This window comes from Pleurodeles waltl, chromosome 8 (assembly GCF_031143425.1).
Source record: "Pleurodeles waltl isolate 20211129_DDA chromosome 8, aPleWal1.hap1.20221129, whole genome shotgun sequence".
NCBI lineage: Eukaryota > Metazoa > Chordata > Amphibia > Caudata > Salamandridae > Pleurodeles > Pleurodeles waltl.
The window spans coordinates 189,365,490-189,389,117 of record NC_090447.1 but is presented as its reverse complement, the minus strand read 5'-3'; the positions used below and the strand labels follow the sequence as shown (position 1 = coordinate 189,389,117).

Sequence of the window (23,628 nt, the reverse complement as noted above, 5' to 3'; positions counted from 1 at the left end):
TGTTAACAGTAGCCCCTTCCTCCAGGTCAGGGGGGACACCCTTAACCTGGCCTCCCAATCCAGGGTCTGTACCCACAGACTGGATCACTGCCTGGCAAACCAGGGCTTCCTGGGGGGCATACCTACCCCCCACCAGGTCAGAGTTTACCCTCTGAACCTGGTCATCCAACCCAGGGTCACCACCCTGCGGTTGAACCACTGCCTGGCACACCAGGACTTCCTTGGGAGCACACTTACCCCCCATCAGGTCAGAGTTTACCCCCTGAACCTGATCATTCAACCCAGAGTCACCACCCTGCGGTTGAACCATTGCCTGGCACACCAGGACTTCCTTGGGAGCACACTTACCCCCCTCAAGGGACACACTGTCCCGAAGGGCCACACAAGAGTCTGGCTGGCGCAGGTCTCCTGACCTCTGCCCATCTGACAGAGTCTGGATTCCCCCCAACCCAGAAATGGTCTCACCAAGGTCATTCATGGGGGGCTCTGCTCTCAGAGCTGACCCCTGACCCTCCAGGTTCTCCACTGGGGTCCGCAACCCCCTCTCAACCCTCTGTCTGGACTTCTGCACCCCCTCACTAGGAGTGGTACCGCCAGACACCAGAACTGGTGGGACGCTGGCTACAGCGGCCCCCCCAAGTTCTCCTGACACTGTGGGGTCTCCCTCAACAGATGGCCCTATGGTACAGGCTAGGCTCCCCTCCTGGTGTTCCCGCAGGGAACCCTCCAGGACCTGGGACCGGATCTCGGGCACCTTGGGCCTCAACCCATCCCCATTCCCTCTCCTCTGAGACTGGACATGGGGTCCCTCACCCATCCCACTACACTGGGACCTACCTGGGACACTACAATCCTTCCCTACCTCACCTGGTTGGGAACTACCTAGACCACTCCTCTCAGGAGCACCCCCAAATGCCTCTTCAGACTCTCTGGTACTCACCCAGAAGTCTGCCTCCATTGTAAGCTCCCTGGGGTCAGAGAACTCACACTCCACCTGGTGTTGGCATAGCTCTGGAACATAAGGACTAGACATATGCTCTCCAGCAATTACATCACTCAGCCCCTCACATGAATTAACCAAAGTACCCTTCACCCAACCATCCAGTGACTCTGCCTTGAAAAAGCACCCCACATCACCCTCCTGAGACTGGTGAGACAGTACCTGACTGTCCCTGACACTCAACCCACACTCTTCTGGGATGTTTTCACACTCCATAACCAGGACTTCTACCTGGGGGGAACCCCTCTCCCTGTCACTCTCACCTAGAGTCAGTAGAGTGTCCCTCCCACCAGTAGGAATATGACTCCCCATGCCAGTTCCCCAATCCACCTCAGGGACCCTGTGCATCACTGGAGCTACCTCATACCCCTGAACCTCCTGGCGTGTGTTAACTCCCTCCTTCAAGTAGGGCACCACCTCTCTGGGCATGTGCACTTCTGCAGCATCACTGGATATACAATTGTTGCTGCCACCATTCCAGCTGGACTCAGCCCTCATGACTTCCAGCTCTTTCAATTTAAGCTCGTAAGCATAAATCATTTTTTTAATCTCTAAGTTCCTCCTTCTTTCTTCCAACTCTTCCCACTTGTCATACTCCCTTTGCATCCTCAACTTTTCTGCCTCCAACCGGCGAACCCTTTCTGCCTGTCTGTCCTGTAACTCTTCAGGAGTCAGACCCTTGGGTGACACCCTGCCATCCCTCCTGGGGACCCTCCCCCCAGGCGTAACAGGTTCTTCCACTACACCACTGTGTATCCTCTGCACTTCCCCACCCACATTCTCCTCCTCTGCGTGCCCTCCAGCCTTCTTGATTGTCACCCCGGCCCTCTGTGCCTTTTGCAGCTCCCCCTCCCTGGTGGAGCTCTTAGTGGGACAGTCAAGATCTTTAAGGAACTGTTTCAATTGAGCAACTGAGTACTCCTTCAGTTTCTCCATTTCAAACACAGCTCCAGCTGTTGCATCTCCAGATTGAGACATGATGGTCACAAGTGCAAAGTTCCAAAGGCAGAAAATAAGTTCCCAATGAAGTAAAAAGAATCAGTCAAGGGATCAGCAAAATCATGGAAGTAGAACAAAAAGAGTCCTTAAGAGAAAAATCAAAAGATCACCAAACAAGTAGTATGTGGTCACGTAGTGGTCTGAGATCAAAACAGTAGTGTACACTTAATTACTGTATGTCAAGTACAAATACAAGTCCAATCCCGACCGCTGGTCACCAATGTTAGAAATGGGGTCTTTGGTTGACAGTCAGGTTACCCCCTGTTCAAGCAAGGACCCTCACTCTAGTTAGGATAAAAGAGAATCACCCTCAGCTAACCCCTGCTTACCCCCTTGGTAGCTTGGCAGAGCAGTAGGCTTAACCTCAGAGTGCTGGGCGTAAAGTATTTGTACCAACACACACAGTAACTTAATGAAAACACTACAAAATGACACAACACCAGTTTAGAAAAATAGGAAATATTTATCTAGACAAAACAAGACCAAAACGACAAAAATCCAACATACACAAGTCAAGTTATGATTTTTTAAAGGTTTAAAATAAAAAGAGTCTTTAGGTAGTTGTAACAACACACTAGCGCTGCTAGCGTGTAAATGTACCTGGTTTGCGTCAAAAATAACCCCGCACGGGCGGTGTGCGTCGAAAGTAACCCTGCACGGCTGTGTGCGTCGAAAACAACTCGGCACGGCGGTGCGCGTTGAAAAAGCCAGCCACACGACGATCCGAAAGTCCCGCGGCGCAGGGTGCGATCTCTCAGCCTCCGTCAGCGATGCTGCGCGTCGTTTCTCCTGCTCCGGGCGTCGGTTTTTCGGTCGCGTTTCCTGCGGCGTCGTTTCTCAGCTGCGGAACCGGCGTCGCGTCGTTTTCTCAGCCGCGATCGGATTCGCGTCGATCTTTTCTCCGCACGGTGCTCGGTGCGTGTATTTTTGTCCTTAGGCTGCCAGCCTCTCCTTTCAGGGTCCCAGGAACTGGAAGGGCACCACAGAGCAGAGTAGGGGTCTCTCCAGAGACTCCAGGTGCTGGCAGGAAGAAGTCTTTGCTATCCCTGAGACTTCAGTAACAGGAGGCAAGCTCTACATCAAGCCCTTGGAGATTTCTTCTTCAAGATGGAAGGCACACAAAGTCCAGTCTTTGCCCTCTTACTCTGGCAGAAGCAGCACTGCAGGAAAGCTCCACAAAGCACAGTCACAGGCAGGGCAGCACTTGTTCCTCAGCGATCAGCTCTTCTCCAGGCAGAGGTTCCCCTTGATTCCAGAAGTGTTTCTAAAGTTTGTAAGTTTGGGTGCCCTTCTTATACCCATTTTAGTCTTTGAAGTCACCTTTCTTCAAAGGGGACTCACACCTTCTTGTGAAATCCTGCCTTGCCCAGGCAAGGCCTCAGACACACACCAGGGGGCTGGAGACAGCATTGTCAGAGGCAGGCACAGTCCTTTCAGATGAGAGTGACCACTCCACCCCTCCCTCCTAGCAGAGATGGCTAATCAGGAAATGCAGATCACACCCCAGCTCCCTTTGTGTCACTGTCTGGTGTGAGGTGAAAAACAACCCAACTGTCAAACTGACCCAGACAGGGAATCCACAAACAAGGCAGAGTCACAGAATGGTTTAAGCAAGAAAATGCTCACTTTCTAAAAGTGGCATTTTCAAACGCACAATCTCAAAATCAACTTTACTAAAAGATGTATTTTTAAATTGTGAGTTCAGGGATTCCAAACTCCACATGTCCATCTACTCTCTAGGGGAATCTACACTTTAATCATATTTAAAGGTAGCCCCCATATTATCCTAGGAGAGAGAGACAGACCTTGCAACAGTGAAAACGAAATTGGCAGTATTTCACTGTCAGGACATATAAACCACATTACTATATGTCCTACCTTATCCATACACTGCACCCTGCCCTTGGGGCTACCTAGGGCCTACCTTAGGGGTGCCTTACATGTAAGAAAAGGGAAGGTTTAGGCCTGGCAAGTGGGTACACTTGCCAAGTCGAATTTACAGTGTAAGAATACACATACAGACACTGCAGTGGCAGGTCTGAGACATGATTACAGAGCTACTTATGTGGGTGGCACAACCAGTGCTGCAGGCCCACTAGTAGCATTTGATTTACAGGCCCTGGCACCTCTAGTGCACCTTACTAGGGACTTACTAGTAAATCAAATATGCCAATCATGGATAAACCACTTACATACAATTTAAACAGGAGAGCATATGCACTTTAGCACTGGTTAGCAGTGGTAAAGTGCTCAGAGTTGAAAAGCCAACAGCAACATGTCAGAAAAAATTAGGAGGCAGGAGGCAAAAAAAGACTGGGGATGACCCTGCATAAGCAAAAGTCCAACAACCTTCATGACAAAGTTTACTGGAATTGCTAGTAGAATGGAGTGCAGTAGAAATGGGTTTTTTTTATTTTCTTTTTTAAGTTGATAGAACTCTTTATTTAAGAATACTTAATGAGTGACTTACCCTACTTGTAGTATTATGAATTATGTGTTGTGAGTAAAATGCATTAGTTAATTTGAACTCTTAATTTATTTGTCGTCTCTTTCCTTTTCTTTGACATTCTATTTTCCCGTATTCATTTATGGCATTGCTTTCGAATTCTGCAAAACACCAAGTATTTATTTCATTTGGAGATCAAGCATTCTAAAGTCAACAGAACACTAATATTGTTTTTAAACTTTATTGAACGTTTACTTGAAGAAATGTAATTTTAAAAGTTTGGACTAAATCTAAAGTGTTGCTGGAATTTAAACACAGGACATCCTAGTAATGAGACAGGAGCTTTGACCACTAAACAACTCAGTCCTCAGTGACTTGTCCTCAGTGCCTTTAGTGCAGTCTTCTTTATCTGTGGTGAAAAGTTGAACAAAAAAGGATTCCCCATCACTTAACAAGAATACCTACATTTTAGTTAAAAAGTACTTATAAAAGTGCATTACAATTTTTAGTGGTTTACAAATAATAAATGTAGAGGTATACATCAGTTGTCTTCAACTCTTAGGTTTTAGTTCATATATAGCTTGCTATTTGATTTACTCTTCATTTTACATTCAAAGTATTGCTTCTGTTACCATGAAAATTCTATGAATTGTATTTAATATTAAGATGAACTGTCTATCACTAGGATGACTCAGATTTTTCAGTTTTTAATTGTATCAGAGAGTATCTAAGAGAACTGATCTGTAATTTAGGAATGAAAACATCAAGGTGCTGCTGAGATTTGAACTCAGGATCTCCTGTTTACTAGACAGGCACTTTAACCAGCTAAGCCACAGCACCTGCTTGGCAAAAGTCACCGTAATAGTTAGCTGAATGGAGTGAAATAGAAATCATTTTTTAATTTTTTTTTCTTTTCTAAGTTCCCACAACTCTCTTCTTAAACACTATGGGTGAGAACACTAAATTTATTTAAAAATACTTCCTTAAGAGGTGGTTTACCGTTCTTTTAGAATATTGAATTATGTCTTGTGAGTGAAATGCATTACAAAAATTCAACTCTAAATTGAATTTTCTTCTCTTTCCTCTTTGGTATAATTCTCATTTCCCTTATTCATTCATTGCATTGCTTTGAAATTCTGCAAAATACCAAGTGCTTTTTTCATTATGAGATGAAGCATTCTCAAGTGAACAGGACACTACTCTTGTTTTGAAACTGTATTTAATATTTACTTGAAGAAATTCAATTCTATAAGTTTGGAGCAAAACTGAGGTGCTGCTGAGATTTGAACATTTTAGTTAAAAAGTACTTTTAAAAGTAACTTACATTTTTCAGTGGTTCACAAATTATTATTGTAGAGGATTGTATCACTTTTCTTCTTCAACTCTAGGGCTTTATTTTATATTTATCTTCCTATATGATATACCCTTCATTTTACATTCACAGTCTTGCTTCTGTCATCTCGAAAATACTCAGAATTTTATTTAGTATTAAGATGAACTGTTCAATAGTAAGTTAACTCAAATTTTTATTTTAACATTATATCAAAGAATCATCGAATTAAAATAATTTGTTATTTAACTATGAAAAAATGCGAGGTGTTGTGGAGATTTGAACTCAGGATCTCCTGTTTACTAGATGGGCAGTTTAAGCAACTAAGCCACAGAACCTTTGTGACAAAGTTTACTGGAATTGCTAGTCGAATGGGGTGCAGTAGAAATCTTGTTTTTTCATTTTCTTTTCTAAGTTGGTACAACTGTTGTCAAACTCAATAGGTGAGAAGATCAAATTTATTTAAGAATACTTCCTTAATGAGTGACTTACCCTACTTATAGAATATTGAATTATGTGTTGTGAGTAAAATGCATTAGTTAAATTGAACTCTTAATTTATTTGTCGTCTCTTTCCTTTTCTTTGACATTCTCTTTTCCCCTATTCATTTATGGTATTACTTTCGAATTCTGCAAAACACCACGTGTTTATTTCATTTGGAGATCAAGCATTCTAAAGTCAACAGAACACTACTCTTGTTTGTAAACTTTATTGAACATTTACTTGAAGAAATTGAATTTTAAAAGTTTGGACTAAATCTAAATTGTTGCTGGAATTTAAACACAGGACATCCTAGTTATGAGACAGGAGCTTTGACCACTAAACAACAGCACCTACTTATCTTGCAGATATTGAATAACTGACTTAGCGGAGATGACTTGTCCTCAGTGCCTTTAGTGCAGTCTTCTTTATCTGAAGTGAAACGTTGAACAAAAAAGGATTCTCCATCACTTAACAAGAATACCTACATTTTAGTTAAAAAGTACTTATAAAAGTGGATTACATTTTTGAGTGGTTTACGAATAATAATTGTAGAGGAATATATCAGTTTTCTTCAACTCTGAGGTTTTAGTTCATATGTGCCTTGCTATTTGATTTACTCTTCATTTTACATTCAAAGTATTGCTTCTGTTACCATGAAAATTCTCTGAATTTTATTTAATATTTAGAGGAACTGTCTATTAGTAAGATGACTCAGATTTTTCATTTTTTAATTGTATCAGAGAGTATCTAAGGAAACTGATCTGTAATTTAAGAATAAAAATATCAAGGTGTTGCTGAGATTTGAACTCTGGACCTCCTGTTTACTAGACAGGCACTTTAACCAGCTAAGCCACAGCACCTGCTTGCCAAAAGTTTCTGGAATAGTTAGCTGAATGGATTGAAATAGAAATCATTTTTTTTTCATTTTCTTTTCTAAGTTCCCACAACTCTCTTCTTAAACACTATAGGTGATAACTCTAAATTTATTATAAAAATACTTCCTTAAGAGGTGGCTTACCGTTCTTTTAGAATATTGAATTATGTCTTGTGAGTGAAATGCATTACAAATATTCAACTCTAAATAGAATTTTCTTTTCTTTCCACTTTGTTATAATTCTCATTTCCCTTATTCATTCATTGCATTGCTTTGAAATTCTGCAAAATACCAAGTGCTCTTTTCATTAGGAGATGAAGCATTCTAAAGTGAACAGGACACTACTCTTGTTTTGAAACTGTATTTAATACTTACTTGAAGAAATTCAATTCTATAAGTTTGGAGCAAAACTGAGGTGCTGCTGAGATTTAAACTCAGGAGTTTCTGTTTATGAAACAAGTACTTTAACCGCTAATCCACAGCACCTCTTTCTCTTTAAATGATTGAATAATTGACTTAGCTGCCATTTTTGCTTTTCAATGCCTTCTGTGCAGTCTTTTTTTATCTGTGTTATTACCTTAAACATAAAAGAATAACCCATCACTTAAGAAGAGTACCTAAGTTTTTGTTAAAAAATACTCATAAAAGTAGATTACATTTTTCAGTGGTTCACAAATTATTATTGTAGAGGATTGCATCACTTTTCTTCTTCAACCCTAGGGCTTTATTTTATCTTTATGTTCCTATATGATAAACCCTTCATTTTACATTCACAGTCTTGATTCTGTCATCTCGAAAATACTCAGAATTTTATTTAGTATTAAGATGAACTGTTCAATAGTAAGTTGACTCAAATTTTTCATTTTAACATTATATCAAAGGATCATCCAATGAAAATAATCGGTTATTTAACTATGAAAAAATGCGAGGTGTTGTGGAGATTTGAACTCAGGATCTCCTGTTTATTAGATGGGTGTTTAAGCAACTAAGCCACAGAACCTTCATGACAAAGTTTACTGGAATTGCTAGTCGAATGGGGTCCAGTAGAAATCTTGTTTTTTCATTTTCTTTTCTAAGTTGTTACAACTCTGTTGTCAAACTCAATAGGTGAGAAGATCAAATTTATTTAAGAATACTTCCTTAATGAGTGACTTACCCTACTTATAGAATATTGAATTATGTGTTGTGAGTAAAATGCATTAGTTAAATTGAACTCTTAATTTATTTGTTGGTTTTTTCCTTTTCTTTGACATTCTCTTTTCCCCTATTCATTTATGGTATTACTTTCGAATTCTGCAAAACACCAAGTGTTTATTTCATTTGGAGATCAAGCATTCTAAAGTCAACAGAACACTACTCTTGTTTGTAAACTTTATTGAACGTTTACTTGAAGAAATTGAATTTTAAAGGTTTCAACTAAATCTAAATTGTTGCTGGAATTTAAACACAGGACATCCTAGTTATGAGACAGGAGCTTTGACCGCTAAACAACAGCACCTACTTATCTTACAGATATTGAATAACTGACTTAGTGGAGATGACTTGTCCTCAGTTCCTTTAGTGCAGTCTTCTTTATCTGTGGTGAAACGTTAAACAAAAAAGGATTCCCCATCACTTAACAAGAACACCTACATTTTAGTTAAAACGTACTTATTAAAGTGGATTACATTTTTGAGTGGTTTACAAATAATAATTGTATTGGAATACATCAGTTTTCTTCAACTCTAAGGTTTTAGTTCATATATACCTTGCTATTTGATTTACTCTTCATTTTACATTCAAAGTATTGATTCTGTAACCATGAAAATTCTCTGAATTTTATTTAATATTAAGATGAACTGTCTATTAGTAAGATGACTCAGATTTTTCATTTTTTAATTGTATCAGAGAGTATCTAAGGAAACTGATCTGTAATTTAAGAATAAAAATATCAAGGTGCTGCTGAGATTTGAACTCTGGACCTCCTGTTTACTAGACAGGCACTTTAACCAGCTAAGCCACAGCACCTGCTTGGCAAAAGTTACTGGAATAGTTAGCTGAATGGAGTGAAATAGAAATCATTTTTTTTTCATTTTCTTTTCTAAGTTCCCACAACTCTCTTCTTAAACACTATAGGTGAGAACTCTAAATTTATTATAAAAATACTTCATTAAGAGGTGGCTTACCGTTCTTTTAGAATATTGAATTATGTCTTGTGAGTGAAATGCATTACAAATATTCAACTCTAAATTGAATTTTCTTTTCTTTCCACTTTGTTATAATTCTCATTTCCCTTATTCATTCATTCCATTGCTTTGAAATTCTGCAAAATACCAAGTGCTCTTTTCATTAGGAGATGAAGCATTCTAAAGTGAACAGGACACTACTCTTGTTTTGAAACTGTATTTAATATTTACTTGAAGAAATTCAATTCTATATGTTTGGAGCAAAACTGAGGTGCTGCTGAGATTTAAACTCAGGAGTTTCTTTTTATGAAACAAGTACTTTAACCCCTAAGCCACAGCACCTCTTCCTCTTTAAATGATTGAATAATTGACTTAGCTGCCATTTTTGCTTTTCAATGCCTTCTGTGCAGTCTTTTTTGATCTGTGTTATTACCTTAAACATAAAAGAATTCCCCATCACTTAAGAAGAGTACCTACGTTTTTGTTAAAAAATACTCATAAAAGTAGATTACATTTTTCAGTGGTTCACAAATTATTATTGTAGAGGATTGCATCACTTTTCTTCTTCAACTCTAGCACTTTATTTTATATATATCTTCCTCTTTGATATACCCTTCATTTTACATTCACAGTCTTGCTTCTGTCATCTCGAAAATACTCGGAATTTTATTTAGTATTAAGATGAACTGTTCAATAGTAAGTTGACTAAAATTTTTCATTTTAACATTATATCAAAGGATCATCTAATGAAAATAATCTGTTATTTAACTATGAAAAAATGCGAGGTGTTGTGGAGATTTGAACGCAGGATCTCCTGTTTACTAGATGGGCAGTTTAAGCAACTAAGCCTCAGAAACTTCATAACAAAGTTTACTGGAATTGCTAGTCGAATTGAGTACAGTAGAAATCTTGTTTTTTCATTTTCTTTTCTAAGTTGATACAACTCTGTTGTCAAACTCAATAGGTGAAAGGAGCAAATTTATTTAAGAATACTTCCTTAATGAGTGACTTACCCTACTTTTAGAATATTGAATTATGTGTTGTGAGTAAAATGCATTAGTTAAATTGAACTCTTAATTTATTTGTCGTCTCTTTCCTTTTCTTTGACATTCTCTTTTACCCTGTTCATTTATGGTATTACTTTCGAATTCTGCAAAACACCAAGTGTTTGTTTCATTTGGAGATCAAGCATTCTAAATTCAACAGAATACTACTCTTGTTTGTAAACTTTATTGAACGTTTACTTGAAGAAATTGAATTTTAAAAGTTTCAACTAAATCTAAATTGTTGCTGGAATTTAAACACAGGACATCCTAGTTATGAGACAGGAGCTTTGACCACTAAACAACAGCACCTACTTATCTTACAGATATTGAATAACTGACTTAGTGGAGATGACTTGTCCTCAGTTCCTTTAGTGCAGTCTTCTTTATCTGTGGTGAAACGTTAAACAAAAAAGGATTCCCCATCACTTAACAAGAACACCTACATTTTAGTTAAAAAGTACTTATTAAAGTGGATTAGATTTTTGAGTGGTTTACAAATAATAATTGTAGAGGAATACATCAGTTTTCTTCAACTCTACGGTTTTAGTTCATATATACCTTGCTGTTTGATTTACTCTTCATTTTACATTCAAAGTATTGCTTCTGTTACCATGAAAATTCTCTGAATTTTATTTAATATTAAGATGAACTGTCTATTAGTAAGATGACTCAGATTTTTCATTTTTTAATTCTATCAGAGAGTATCTAAGGAATCTGATCTGTAATTTAAGAATAAAGATATCAAGGTGCTGCTGAGATTTGAACTCTGTACCTCCTGTTTACTAGACACGCACTTTAACCAGCTAAGCCACAGCACCTGCTTAGCAAAAGTTACTGGAATAGTTAGTTGAATGGAGTGAAATAGAAATCATTTTTTTTTTCATTGTCTTTTCTAAGTTCCCACAACTCTCTTCTTAAACACTGTAGGTGAGAACACTAAATTTATTTAAAAATACTTCCTTAAGAGGTGGCTTACCGTTCTTTTAGAATATTGAATTATGTCTTGTGAGTGAAATGCATTACAAATATTCAACTCTAAATTGAATTTTCTTTTCTTTCCTCTTTGTTATAATTCTCATTTCCCTTATTCATTCATTGCATTGCTTTGAAATTCTGCAAAAAACCAAGTGCTCTTTTCATTATGAGATGAAGCATTCTAAAGTGAACAGGACACTACTCCTGTTTTGAAAGTGTATTTAATATTTACTTGAAGAAATTCAATTCTATAAGTTTGGAGCAAAACTGAGGTGCTGCTGAGATTTGAACATGTTAGTTAAAAAGTACTTATAAAAGTAGATTACATTTTCCAGTGGTTCACAAATTATTATTGTAGAGGATTGTATCACTTTTCTTCTTCAACTCTAGGGCTTTATTTTATATTTATCTTCCTATATGATATACCCTTCATTTTACATTCACAGTCTTGCTTCTGTCATCTCGAAAATACTCAGAATTTTATTTAGTATTAAGATGAACTGTTCAATAGTAAGTTGACTCAAATTTTTCATTTCAACATTATATCAAATGATCATCTAATAAAAATAATCTGATATTTAACTGTGAAAAAATGCGAGGTGTTGTGAAGATTTGAACTCAGGATCTCCTGTTTACTAGATGGGCAGGTTAAGCAACTAAGCCACAGAACTTTCATGACAAAGTTTACTGGAATTTCTAGTCGAATGGGTTGCAGTAGAAATCTTTTTTTTTCATTTTCTTTTCTAAGTTGATACAACTCTGTTGTCAAACTCTATAGGTGAGAAGTTCAAATTTATTTAAGAATACTTCCTTAATGAGTGACTTACACTACTTATAGAACATTGAATTATGTGTTGTGAGTAAAATGCATTAGTTAAATTGAACTCTTAATTTATTTGTCGTCTCTTTCCTTTTCTTTGACATTCTCTTTTCCCCTATTCATTTATGGTATTACTTTCGAATTCTGCAAAACACCAAGTGTTTAATTCATTTGGAGCTCAAGCATTCTAAAGTCAACAGAACACTGCTCTTGTCTATAAACTTTAATGAACGTTTTCTTTGTAGAAAATGAATTTTAAACGTTTGTACTAAATCTAAATTGTTGCTGGAATTTAAACACAGGACATCCTAGTTATGAGACAGGAGCTTTGACCACTAAACAACAGCACCTACTTATCTTACAGATATTGAATAACTGACTTAGTGGAGATGACTTCTCTTCAGTGGCTTTAGTGCAGTCTTCTTTATCAGTGGTGAAACATTAAACAAAAAAGTATTCCCCATCACTTAACAAGAATACCTACATTTTAGTTAAAAAGTACTTATAAAAGTGTATTACATTTTTGAGTGGTTTACAAATAATAATTGTAGAGGAATACATCAGTTGTCTTCAACTCTAAGGTTTTAGTTCATATATACCTTGCTATTTGATTTACTCTTTATTTTACATTCAAAGTATTGCTTCTGTTACCATGAAAATTCTCTGAATTTTATTTAATATTAAGATGAACTGTCTATTAGTAAGATGACTCAGATTTTTCATTTTTTAATTATATCAGAGAGTATCTAAGGAAACTGATCTGTAATTTAAGAATAAAAATATCAAGGTGCTGCTGAGATTCAAACTCAGGATCTCCTGTTTACTAGAAAGATGCTTTAACCAGCTAAGCCACAGCACCTGCAAGACAAAAATCTCTGGAATAGTTAGCTGAATAGAGTGAAATAGAAATCATTTTTTTGTTTCATTTTCTTTTCTAAGTTCCCACAACTCTCTTCTTAAACACTATAGGTGAGAACACTAAATGTATTTAAAAATAGTTCCTTAAGAGGTGGCTTACCGTTCTTTTAGAATGTTGAATTATGTCTTGTGAGTGAAATGCATTACAAATATTCAACTCTAAAATGAATTTTCTTCTCTTTACTCTTTGTTATAATTCTCATTTCCCTTATTCATTCATTGCATTGCTTTGAAATTCTGCAAAATACCAAGTGCTCTTTTCATTATGAAATGAAGCATTCTAAAGTGAACAGGACACTACTCTTGTTTTGAAACTGCATTTAATATTTACTTGAAGAAATTCAATTCTATTAGTTTGGAGCAAAACTGAGGTGCTGCTGAGATTTGAACTCAGGATTTCCTGTTTACGAGACAGGTGCTTTAACCACTAAGTCACAGGACCTCTTACCCTTAAAATGATTGAATAACTGACTTAGTTGCCATTATTGCTTTTCAATACCTTCTGTGGACTCTTTTTTTATCTGTGTTATTACGTTAAACATAAAAGAATTCCCCATCACTTAAGAAGAGTACCTAAGATTTAGTTAAAAAGTATTCATAAAAGTAGACTACATTTTTCAGTGGCTCACAAATTATTATCGTAGATGATTGTATCACTTTTCTTCTTCAACTCTAGCACTTTATTTTATATTTATATTCCTCTTTGATATACCCTTCATTTTACATTCACAGTCTTGCTTCTGTCATCTCAAAAATACTCGGAATTTTATTTAGTATTAAGATGAACTGTTCAATAGTAAGTTACTCAAATTTTTCATTTTAACATTATATCAAAGGATCATCTAATGAAAATAATCTGTTATTTAACTATGAAAAAGAGCACGGTGTTGTGAAGATTTGAACTCAGGATCTCCGGTTTACTGGACAGCTACTTTAACCAGCTAAGCCACAGCACTTGCCTGACAAATGTCACTGGAATAGTTAGCTGAATGGAGTGAAATAGAAATCATTTTTTTTTCATTTTCTTTTCTAAGTTCCCACAACTCTCTTCTTAAACACTATAAGTGAGAACACTAAATGTATTTAAAAATTCTTCCTTAAGAGGTGGCTTACCGTTCTTTTAGAATATTGAATTATGTCTTGTGAGTGAAATGCATTACAAAAATTCAACTCTAAATTGAATTTTCTTCTCTTTCCTCTTTGTTATAATTCTCATTTCCCTTATTCATTCATTGCATTGCTTTGAAATTCTGCAAAATGCCAAGTGCTTTTTTCATTATGAGATGAACCATTCTAAATTGAACAGGACACTACTCTTGTTTTGAAACTGTATGTAATATTTACTTGAAAAAATTCAATTCTATAAGTTTTGAGCAAAACTGAGGTCCTACTGAGATTTGAACTCAGGATTTTCTGTTTACGAGACAGGTGTTTTAACCACTAAGCCACAGAACCTGTTACACTTAAAATGATTGAATAACTGACTTAGTTGCCATTATTGCTTTTCAATACCTTCTGTGGAGTCTTTTTTTATCTGTGTTATTAAGTTAAACATAAAAGAATTCCCCATCACTTAAGAAGAGTACCTAAGATTTAGTTAAAAAGTATTCATAAAAGTAGACTACATTTTTCAGTGGCTCACAAATTATTATTGTAGAGGATTGTATCACTTTTCTTCTTCAACTCTAGCACTTTATTTTATATTTATCTTCCTCTTTGATATACCCTTCATGTTACATTCACAGTCTTGCTTCTGTCATCTCGAAAATACTCGGAATTTTATTTAGTATTAAGATGAACTGTTCAATAGTAAGTTACTCAAATTTTTCATTTTAACATTATATCAAAGGATCATCTAATGAAAATAATCTGTTATTTAACTATGAAAAAGAGCACAGTGTTGTGGAGATTTGAACTCAGGCTCTCCTGTTTATTAGACGGGCAGTCAAAGTTACTAAGCCAGAGAACTTTCATGACAAAGTTTACTGCAATTGCTAGTAGAATGGAGTGCAGTAGAAATCTGTTTTTTAAATTTTCTTTTCTAAGTTGATACAACTCTGTGGTCAAACTCTATAGGTGAGCAGATCAAATTTATTTAAGAATACTTCCTTAATGAGTGACTTACCCTACTTATAGAAGATTGAATTATGTGTTGTGAGTAAAATGCATTGGTTAAATTGAACTCTTAATTTATTTGTCGTCTCTTTCCTTTTCTTTGACATTCTCTTTTCCCCTATTCTTTTATGGTATTACTTTCGAATTCTGCAAAACACCAAGTGTTTGTTTCATTTGGAGATCAAGCATTCTAAAGTCAACAGAACACTACTCTTGTTTTTAAACTTTATTGAACGTTTACTTGAAGAAATGGAATTTTAAAAGTTTGGACTAAATCTAAATTGTTGCTGGAATTTAAACACAGGACATCCTAGTTATGAGACAGGAGCTTTGACCACTAAACAACAGCACCTACTTATCTTACAAATATTGAATAACTGACTTAGTGGAGATGACTTGTCCTCAGTGCCTTTAGTGCAGTCTTCTTTATCTGTGGTGAAACATTGAACAAAAAAGGATTCCCCATCACTTAACAAGAATACCTACATTTTAGTTAACAAGTACTTATAAAAGTAGATTTCATTTTTGAGTGGTTTACAAATAATAATTGTAGAGGAATACATCAGTTGTCTTCAACTCTAAGGTTTTAGTTCATATATACCTTGCTATTTGATTTACTCTTCATTTTACATTCAAATTTTTGCTTCTGTTACCATGAAAATCCTCTGAATTTTATTTAATGTTAAGATGAACTGTCTATTAGTAAGATGACTCAGATTTTTCATTTTTTAATTGTATCAGAGAGTATCTAAGGAAACTGATCTGTAATTTAAGAATAAAAATATCAAGGTGCCGCTGAGATTTGAACTCAGGACCTCCTGTTTACTAGACAGGCGCTTTAACCAGCTAAGCCACAACACCTGCTTGACAAACGTCACTGGAATAGTTAGCTGAATGGAGTGACATAGAAATCATTTTTTTTTTCATTTTCTTTTCTAAGTTCCCACAACTCTCTTCTTAAACACTATAGGTGAGAAAACTAAATGTATTTAAAAATTCTTCCTTAAGAGGTGGCTTACCGTTCTTTTAGAATATTGAATTAGGTCTTGTGAGTGAAATGCATTACAAAAATTCAACTCTAAATTGAATTTTCTTCTCTTTCCTCTTTGTTATAATTCTCCTTTCCCTTGTTCATTCATTGCATTGCTTTGAAATTCTGCAAAATGCCAAGTGCTTTTTTCATTATGAGATGAAGCATTCTAAATTGAACAGGACACTACTCTTGTTTTGAAACTGTATTTAATATTTACTTGAAAAAATTCAATTCTATAAGTTTGGAGCAAAACTGAGGTGCTGCTGAGATTTGAACTCAGGATTTCCTGTTTACGAGACAGGTGCTTTAACCACTAAGTCACAGGACCTCTTACTTTTAAAATGATTGAATAACTGACTTAGTTGCCATTATTGCTTTTCAATACCTTCTGTGGACTATTTTTTTATCTGTGTTATTACGTTAAACATAAAAGAATTCCCCATCACTTAAGAAGAGTACCTAAGATTTAGTTAAAAAGTATTCATAAAAGTAGACTACATTTTTCAGTGGCTCACAAATTATTATCGTAGATGATTGTATCACATTTCTTCTTCAACTCTAGCACTTTATTTTATATTTATATTCCTCTTTGATATACCCTTCATTTTACATTCACAGTCTTGCTTCTGTCATCTCAAAAATACTCGGAATTTTATTTAGTATTAAGATGAACTGTTCAATAGTAAGTAACTCAAATGTTTCATTTTAACATTATATCAAAGGATCATCTAATGAAAATAATCTGTTATTTAACTATGAAAAAGAGCACGGTGTTGTGAAGATTTGAACTCAGGATCTCCGGTTTACTGGACAGCTGCTTTAACCAGCTAAGCCACAGCACCTGCCTGACAAATGTCACTGGAATAGTTAGCTGAATGGAGTGAAATAGAAATCATTTTTTTTTCATTTTCTTTTCTAAGTTCCCACAACTCTCTTCTTAAACACTATAAGTGAGAACACTAAATGTATTTAAAAATTCTTCCTTAAGAGGTGGCTTACCGTTCTTTTAGAATATTGAATTATGTCTTGTGAGTGAAATGCATTACAAAAATTCAACTCTAAATTGAATTTTCTTCTCTTTCCTCTTTGTTATAATTCTCATTTCCCTTATTCATTCATTGCATTGCTTTGAAATTCTGCAAAATGCCAAGTGCTTTTTTCATTATGAGATGAAGCATTCTAAATTGAACAGGACACTACTCTTGTTTTGAAACTGTATGTAATATTTACTTGAAAAAATTCAATTCTATAAGTTTGGAGCAAAACTGAGGTCCTACTGAGATTTGAACTCAGGATTTTCTGTTTACGAGACAGGTGTTTTAACCACTAAGCCACAGAACCTCTTACACTTAAAATGATTGAATAACTGACTTAGTTGCCATTATTGCTTTTCAATACCTTCTGTGGAGTCTTTTTTTATCTGTGTTATTAAGTTAAACATAAAAGAATTCCCCATCACTTAAGAAGAGTACCTAAGATTTAGTTAAAAAGTATTCATAAAAGTAGACTACATTTTTCAGTGGCTCACAAATTATTATTGTAGAGGATTGTATCACTTTTCTTCTTCAACTCTAGCACTTTATTTTATATTTATCTTCCTCTTTGATATACCCTTCATGTTACATTCACAGTCTTGCTTCTGTCATCTCGAAAATACTCAGAATTTTATTTAGTATTAAGATGAACTGTTCAATAGTAAGTTACTCAAATTTTTCATTTTAACATTATATCAAAGGATCATCTAATGAAAATAATCTGTTATTTAACTATGAAAAAGAGCACAGTGTTGTAGAGATTTGAACTCAGGATCTCCTGTTTATTAGACGGGCAGTCAATGCTACTAAGCCAGAGAACTTTCATGTCAAAGTTTACTGCAATTGCTAGTAGAATGGAGTGCAGTAGAAATCTGTTTTTTTAATTTTCTTTTCTAAGTTGATACAACTCTGTGGTCAAACTCTATAGGTGAGCAGATCAAATTTATTTAAGAATACTTCCTTAATGAGTGACTTACCCTACTTATAGAAGATTGAATTATGTGTTGTGAGTAAAATGCATTGTTTAAATTGAACTCTTAATTTATTTGTCGTCTCTTTCCTTTTCTTTGACATTCTCTTTTCCCCTATTCTTTTAAGTATTACTTTCGAATTCTGCAAAACACCAAGTGTTTGTTTCATTTGGAGATCAAGCATTCTAAAGTCAACAGAACACTACTCTTGTTTTTAAACTTTATTGAACGTTTACTTGAAGAAATTGAATTTTAAAAGTTTGGACTAAATCTAAATTGTTGCTGGAATTTAAACACAGGACATCCTAGTTATGAGACAGGAGCTTTGACCACTAAACAACAGCACCTACTTATCTTACAAATATTGAATAACTGACTTAGTGGAGATGACTTGTCCACAGTGCCTTTAGTGCAGTCTTCTTTATCTGTGGTGAAACGTTGAACAAAAAAGGATTCCCCTTCACTTAACAAGAATACCTACATTTTAGTTAACAAGTACTCATAAAAGTAGATTACATTTTTGAGTGGTTTACAAATAATAATTGTAGAGGAATACATCAGTTGTCTTCAACTCTAAGGTTTTAGTTCATATATACCTTGCTATTTGATTCACTCTTCATTTTACATTCAAAGTTTTGCTTCTGTTACCATGAAAATTCACTGAATTTTATTTAATATTAAGATGAACTGTCTATTAGTAAGATGACTCAGATTTTTCATTTTTTAATTGTATCAGAGAGAATCTAAGGAAACTGATCTGTAATTTAAGAATAAAAATATCAAGGTGCTGCTGAGATTTGAACTCTGGATCTCCTGTTTACTAGACAGGCGCTTTAACCAGCTAAGCCACAGAACCTGCTTGACAAACGTCACTGGAATAGTTAGCTGAATGGAGTGAAATAGAAATCATTTTTTTTTCATTTTCTTTTCTAAGTTCCCACAACTCTCTTCTTAAACACTATAGGTGAGAACACTAAATTTATTTAAAAATTCTATCTTAAGAGGTGGCTTACCGTTCTTTTAGAATATTGAATTATGTCTTGTGAGTGAAATGCATTACAAAAATTCAACTCTAAATTGAATTTTCTTCTCTTTCCTCTTTGTTATAATTCTCATTTCCCTTATTCATTCATTGCATTGCTTTGAAATTCTGCAAAATGCCAAGTGCTTTTTTCATTATGAGATGAAGCATTCTAAATTGAACAGGACACTACTCTTGTTTTGAAACTGTATGTAATATTTACTTGAAAAAATTCAATTCTATAAGTTTGGAGCAAAACTGAGGTCCTACTGAGATTTGAACTCAGGATTTTCTGTTTACGAGACAGGTGTTTTAACCACTAAGCCACAGAACCTCTTACACTTAAAATGATTGAATAACTGACTTAGTTGCCATTATTGCTTTTCAATACCTTCTGTGGAGTCTTTTTTTATCTGTGTTATTAAGTTAAACATAAAAGAATTCCCCATCACTTAAGAAGAGTACCTAAGATTTAGTTAAAAAGTATTCATAAAAGTAGACTACATTTTTCAGTGGCTCACAAATTATTATTGTAGAGGATTGTATCACTTTTCTTCTTCAACTCTAGCACTTTATTTTATATTTATCTTCCTCTTTGATATACCCTTCATGTTACATTCACAGTCTTGCTTCTGTCATCTCGAAAATACTCAGAATTTTATTTAGTATTAAGATGAACTGTTCAATAGTAAGTTACTCAAATTTTTCATTTTAACATTATATCAAAGGATCATCTAATGAAAATAATCTGTTATTTAACTATGAAAAAGAGCACAGTGTTGTAGAGATTTGAACTCAGGATCTCCTGTTTATTAGACGGGCAGTCAATGCTACTAAGCCAGAGAACTTTCATGTCAAAGTTTACTGCAATTGCTAGTAGAATGGAGTGCAGTAGAAATCTGTTTTTTTAATTTTCTTTTCTAAGTTGATACAACTCTGTGGTCAAACTCTATAGGTGAGCAGATCAAATTTATTTAAGAATACTTCCTTAATGAGTGACTTACCCTACTTATAGAAGATTGAATTATGTGTTGTGAGTAAAATGCATTGTTTAAATTGAACTCTTAATTTATTTGTCGTCTCTTTCCTTTTCTTTGACATTCTCTTTTCCCCTATTCTTTTAAGTATTACTTTCGAATTCTGCAAAACACCAAGTGTTTGTTTCATTTGGAGATCAAGCATTCTAAAGTCAACAGAACACTACTCTTGTTTTTAAACTTTATTGAACGTTTACTTGAAGAAATTGAATTTTAAAAGTTTGGACTAAATCTAAATTGTTGCTGGAATTTAAACACAGGACATCCTAGTTATGAGACAGGAGCTTTGACCACTAAACAACAGCACCTACTTATCTTACAAATATTGAATAACTGACTTAGTGGAGATGACTTGTCCACAGTGCCTTTAGTGCAGTCTTCTTTATCTGTGGTGAAACGTTGAACAAAAAAGGATTCCCCTTCACTTAACAAGAATACCTACATTTTAGTTAACAAGTACTCATAAAAGTAGATTACATTTTTGAGTGGTTTACAAATAATAATTGTAGAGGAATACATCAGTTGTCTTCAACTCTAAGGTTTTAGTTCATATATACCTTGCTATTTGATTCACTCTTCATTTTACATTCAAAGTTTTGCTTCTGTTACCATGAAAATTCTCTGAATTTTATTTAATATTAAGATGAACTGTCTATTAGTAAGATGACTCAGATTTTTTCATTTTTTAATTGTATCAGAGAGTATCCAAGGAAACTGATCTGTAATTTAAGAATAAAAATAACAAGGTGCTGCTGAGATTTGAACTCAGGATCTCCAGTTTACTAGACAGTCCCTTTAACCAGCTAAGTCACAGCACCTGCTTGACAAACATCACTGGAATAGTGAGCTGAATGGAGTGACATAGAAATCATTTTTTTTCATTTTCTTTTCTAAGTTCCCACAACTCTCTTCATAAAACACTATAGGTGAGAACACTAAATTTATTTAAAAATTCTTCCTTAAGAGGTGGCTTACCGTTCTTTTAGAATATTGAATTATGTCTTGTGAGTGAAATGCATTACAAAAATTCAACTCTAAATTGAATTTTCTTCTCTTTCCTCTTTATTCTAATTCTCATTTCCCTTATTCATTCATTGCATTGCTTTGAAATTCTGCAAAATACCAAGTGCTTTTTTCATTATGAGATGAAGCATTCTAAAGTGAACAGGACACTACTCTTGTTTTGAAACTGTATTTAATATTTACTTGAAAAAATTCAATTCAATAAGGTTGGAGCAAAACTGAGGTGCTGCTGAGATTTGAACTCAGGATTTCCTGTTTACGAGACAGGCGCTTTAACCACTAAGCCACAGCACCTCTTACTCTTAAAATGATTGAATAACTGACTCAGTTGCCATTATTGCTTTTCAATACCTTCTGTGGAGTCTTTTTTTATCTGTGTTATTACGTTAAACATAAAAGAATTCCCCATCACTTAAGAAGAGTACCTAAGATTTAGTTTAAAAGTATTCATAAAAGTAGACTACATTTTTCAGTGGCTCACAAATTATTATTGTAGAGGATTGTATCACTTTTCTTCTTCAACTCTAGCACTTTATTGTATATTTATCTTCCTCTTTGATATACCCTTCATTTTACATTCACAGTCTTGCTTCTGTCATCTCGAAAATACTCGGAATTTTATTTAGTATTAAGATGAACTGTTCAATAGTAAGTTACTCAAATTTTTCATTTTAACATTATATCAAAGGATCATCTAATGAAAATAATCTGTTATTTAACTATGAAAAAGAGCACGGTGTTGTGGATATTTGAACTCAGGATCTCCTGTTTATTAGATGGGCAGTCAAAGAAACTAAGCCAGAGAACTTTCATGACAAAGTTTACTGCAATTGCTAGTAGAATGGAGTGCAGTAGAAATTTGTTTTTTTTAATTTTCTTTTCTAAGTTGATACAGCTCTGTTGTCAAACTCTATAGGTGAGAAGATCAAATTTATTTAAGAATACTTCCTTAATGAGTGACTTACCCTACTTATAGAAGATTGAATTATGTGTTGTGAGTAAAATGCATTGGTTAAATTGAACTCTTAATTTATTTGTCGTCTCTTTCCTTTTCTTTGACATTCTCTTTTCCCCTATTCATTTATGGTATTACTTTCGAATTCTGCAAAACACCAAGTGTTTGTTTCATTTGGAGATCAAGCATTCTAAAGTCAACAGAACACTACTCTTGTTTTTAAACTTTTTTGAACGTTTACTTGAAGAAATTGAATTTTAAAAGTTTGGACTAAATCTAAATTGTTGCTGGAATTTAAACACAGGACATCCTAGTTATGAGACAGGAGCTTTGACCACTAAACAACAGCACCTACTTATCTTACAAATATTGAATACCTGACTTAGTGGAGATGACTTGTCCTCAGTGCCTTTAGTGCAGTCTTCTTTATCTGTGGTGAAATGTTGAACAAAAAAGGATTCCCCATCACTTAACAAGAATACCTACATTTTAGTTAACAAGTACTTATAAAAGTAGATTACATTTTTGAGTGGTTTACAAATAATAATTGTAGAGGAATACATCAGTTATCTTCAACTCTAAGGTTTTAGTTCATATATACCTTGCTATTTGATTTACTCTTCATTTTACATTCAAAGTTTTGCTTCTGTTACCACGAAAATTCACTGAATTTTATTTAATATTAAGATGAACTGTCTATTAGTAAGTTGACTCAGATTTTTCATTTTTTAATTGTATCAGAGAGTATCTAAGGAAACTGATTTGTAATTTAAGAATAAAAATATCAAGGTGCTGCTGAGATTTGAACTCAGGATCTCCTGTTTACTAGACAGGCGCTTTAACCAGCTAAGCCACAGCACCTGCTTGACAAACATCACTGGAATAGTTAGCTGAATGGAGTGAAATAGAAATCATTTTTTTTTCATTTTCTTTTCTAAGTTCCCACAACTCTCTTCTTAAACACTATTGGTGAGAACACTAAATTTATTTAAAAATTCTTCCTTAAGAGGTGGCTTACCGTTCTTTTAGAATATTGAATTATGTCTTGTGAGTGAAATACATTACAAAAATTCAACTCTAAATTGAATTTTCTTTTCTTTCCTCTTTGTTATAATTCTCATTTCCCTTATTCATTCATTGCATTGCTTTGAAATTCTGCAAAATACCAAGTGCTTTTTTCATTATGAGATGAAGCATTCTAAAGTGAACAGGACACTACTCTTGTTTTGAAACTGTATTTAATATTTACTTGAAAAAATTCAATTCTATAAGTTTGGAGCAAAACTGAGGTGCTGCTGAGATTTGAATTCAGGATTTCCTGTTTACAAGACAGGTGCTTTAACCACTAAGCCACAGCACCTCTTACTCTTAAAATGATTGAAT

General features: G+C 34.7%; 9 non-coding genes across 9 annotated transcripts; all 9 read right to left on the bottom strand.

The window, feature by feature from the left end:
- Positions 1–5,211: 5,211 nt before the first annotated feature.
- On the bottom strand, positions 5,212–5,285 carry TRNAT-AGU (transfer RNA threonine (anticodon AGU)). Its single transcript has one exon. It is a non-coding gene; the product is annotated as a tRNA-Thr (tRNA).
- Positions 5,286–7,044: 1,759 nt separating this feature from the next.
- TRNAT-AGU (transfer RNA threonine (anticodon AGU)) lies at positions 7,045–7,118 on the bottom strand. The gene has a single exon. It is a non-coding gene; the product is annotated as a tRNA-Thr (tRNA).
- A 1,947-nt stretch (positions 7,119–9,065) lies between these two features.
- On the bottom strand, positions 9,066–9,139 carry TRNAT-AGU (transfer RNA threonine (anticodon AGU)). Its single transcript has one exon. It is a non-coding gene; the product is annotated as a tRNA-Thr (tRNA).
- Positions 9,140–12,923: 3,784 nt separating this feature from the next.
- TRNAT-AGU (transfer RNA threonine (anticodon AGU)) lies at positions 12,924–12,997 on the bottom strand. Its single transcript has one exon. It is a non-coding gene; the product is annotated as a tRNA-Thr (tRNA).
- Positions 12,998–15,958: 2,961 nt separating this feature from the next.
- TRNAT-AGU (transfer RNA threonine (anticodon AGU)) lies at positions 15,959–16,032 on the bottom strand. The gene has a single exon. It is a non-coding gene; the product is annotated as a tRNA-Thr (tRNA).
- Positions 16,033–18,991: 2,959 nt separating this feature from the next.
- Positions 18,992–19,065, bottom strand: TRNAT-AGU (transfer RNA threonine (anticodon AGU)). Its single transcript has one exon. It is a non-coding gene; the product is annotated as a tRNA-Thr (tRNA).
- A 2,446-nt stretch (positions 19,066–21,511) lies between these two features.
- TRNAT-CGU (transfer RNA threonine (anticodon CGU)) lies at positions 21,512–21,584 on the bottom strand. The gene has a single exon. It is a non-coding gene; the product is annotated as a tRNA-Thr (tRNA).
- A 1,448-nt stretch (positions 21,585–23,032) lies between these two features.
- TRNAT-AGU (transfer RNA threonine (anticodon AGU)) lies at positions 23,033–23,106 on the bottom strand. The gene has a single exon. It is a non-coding gene; the product is annotated as a tRNA-Thr (tRNA).
- Positions 23,107–23,532: 426 nt separating this feature from the next.
- Positions 23,533–23,605, bottom strand: TRNAT-UGU (transfer RNA threonine (anticodon UGU)). The gene has a single exon. It is a non-coding gene; the product is annotated as a tRNA-Thr (tRNA).
- Positions 23,606–23,628: the final 23 nt, after the last annotated feature.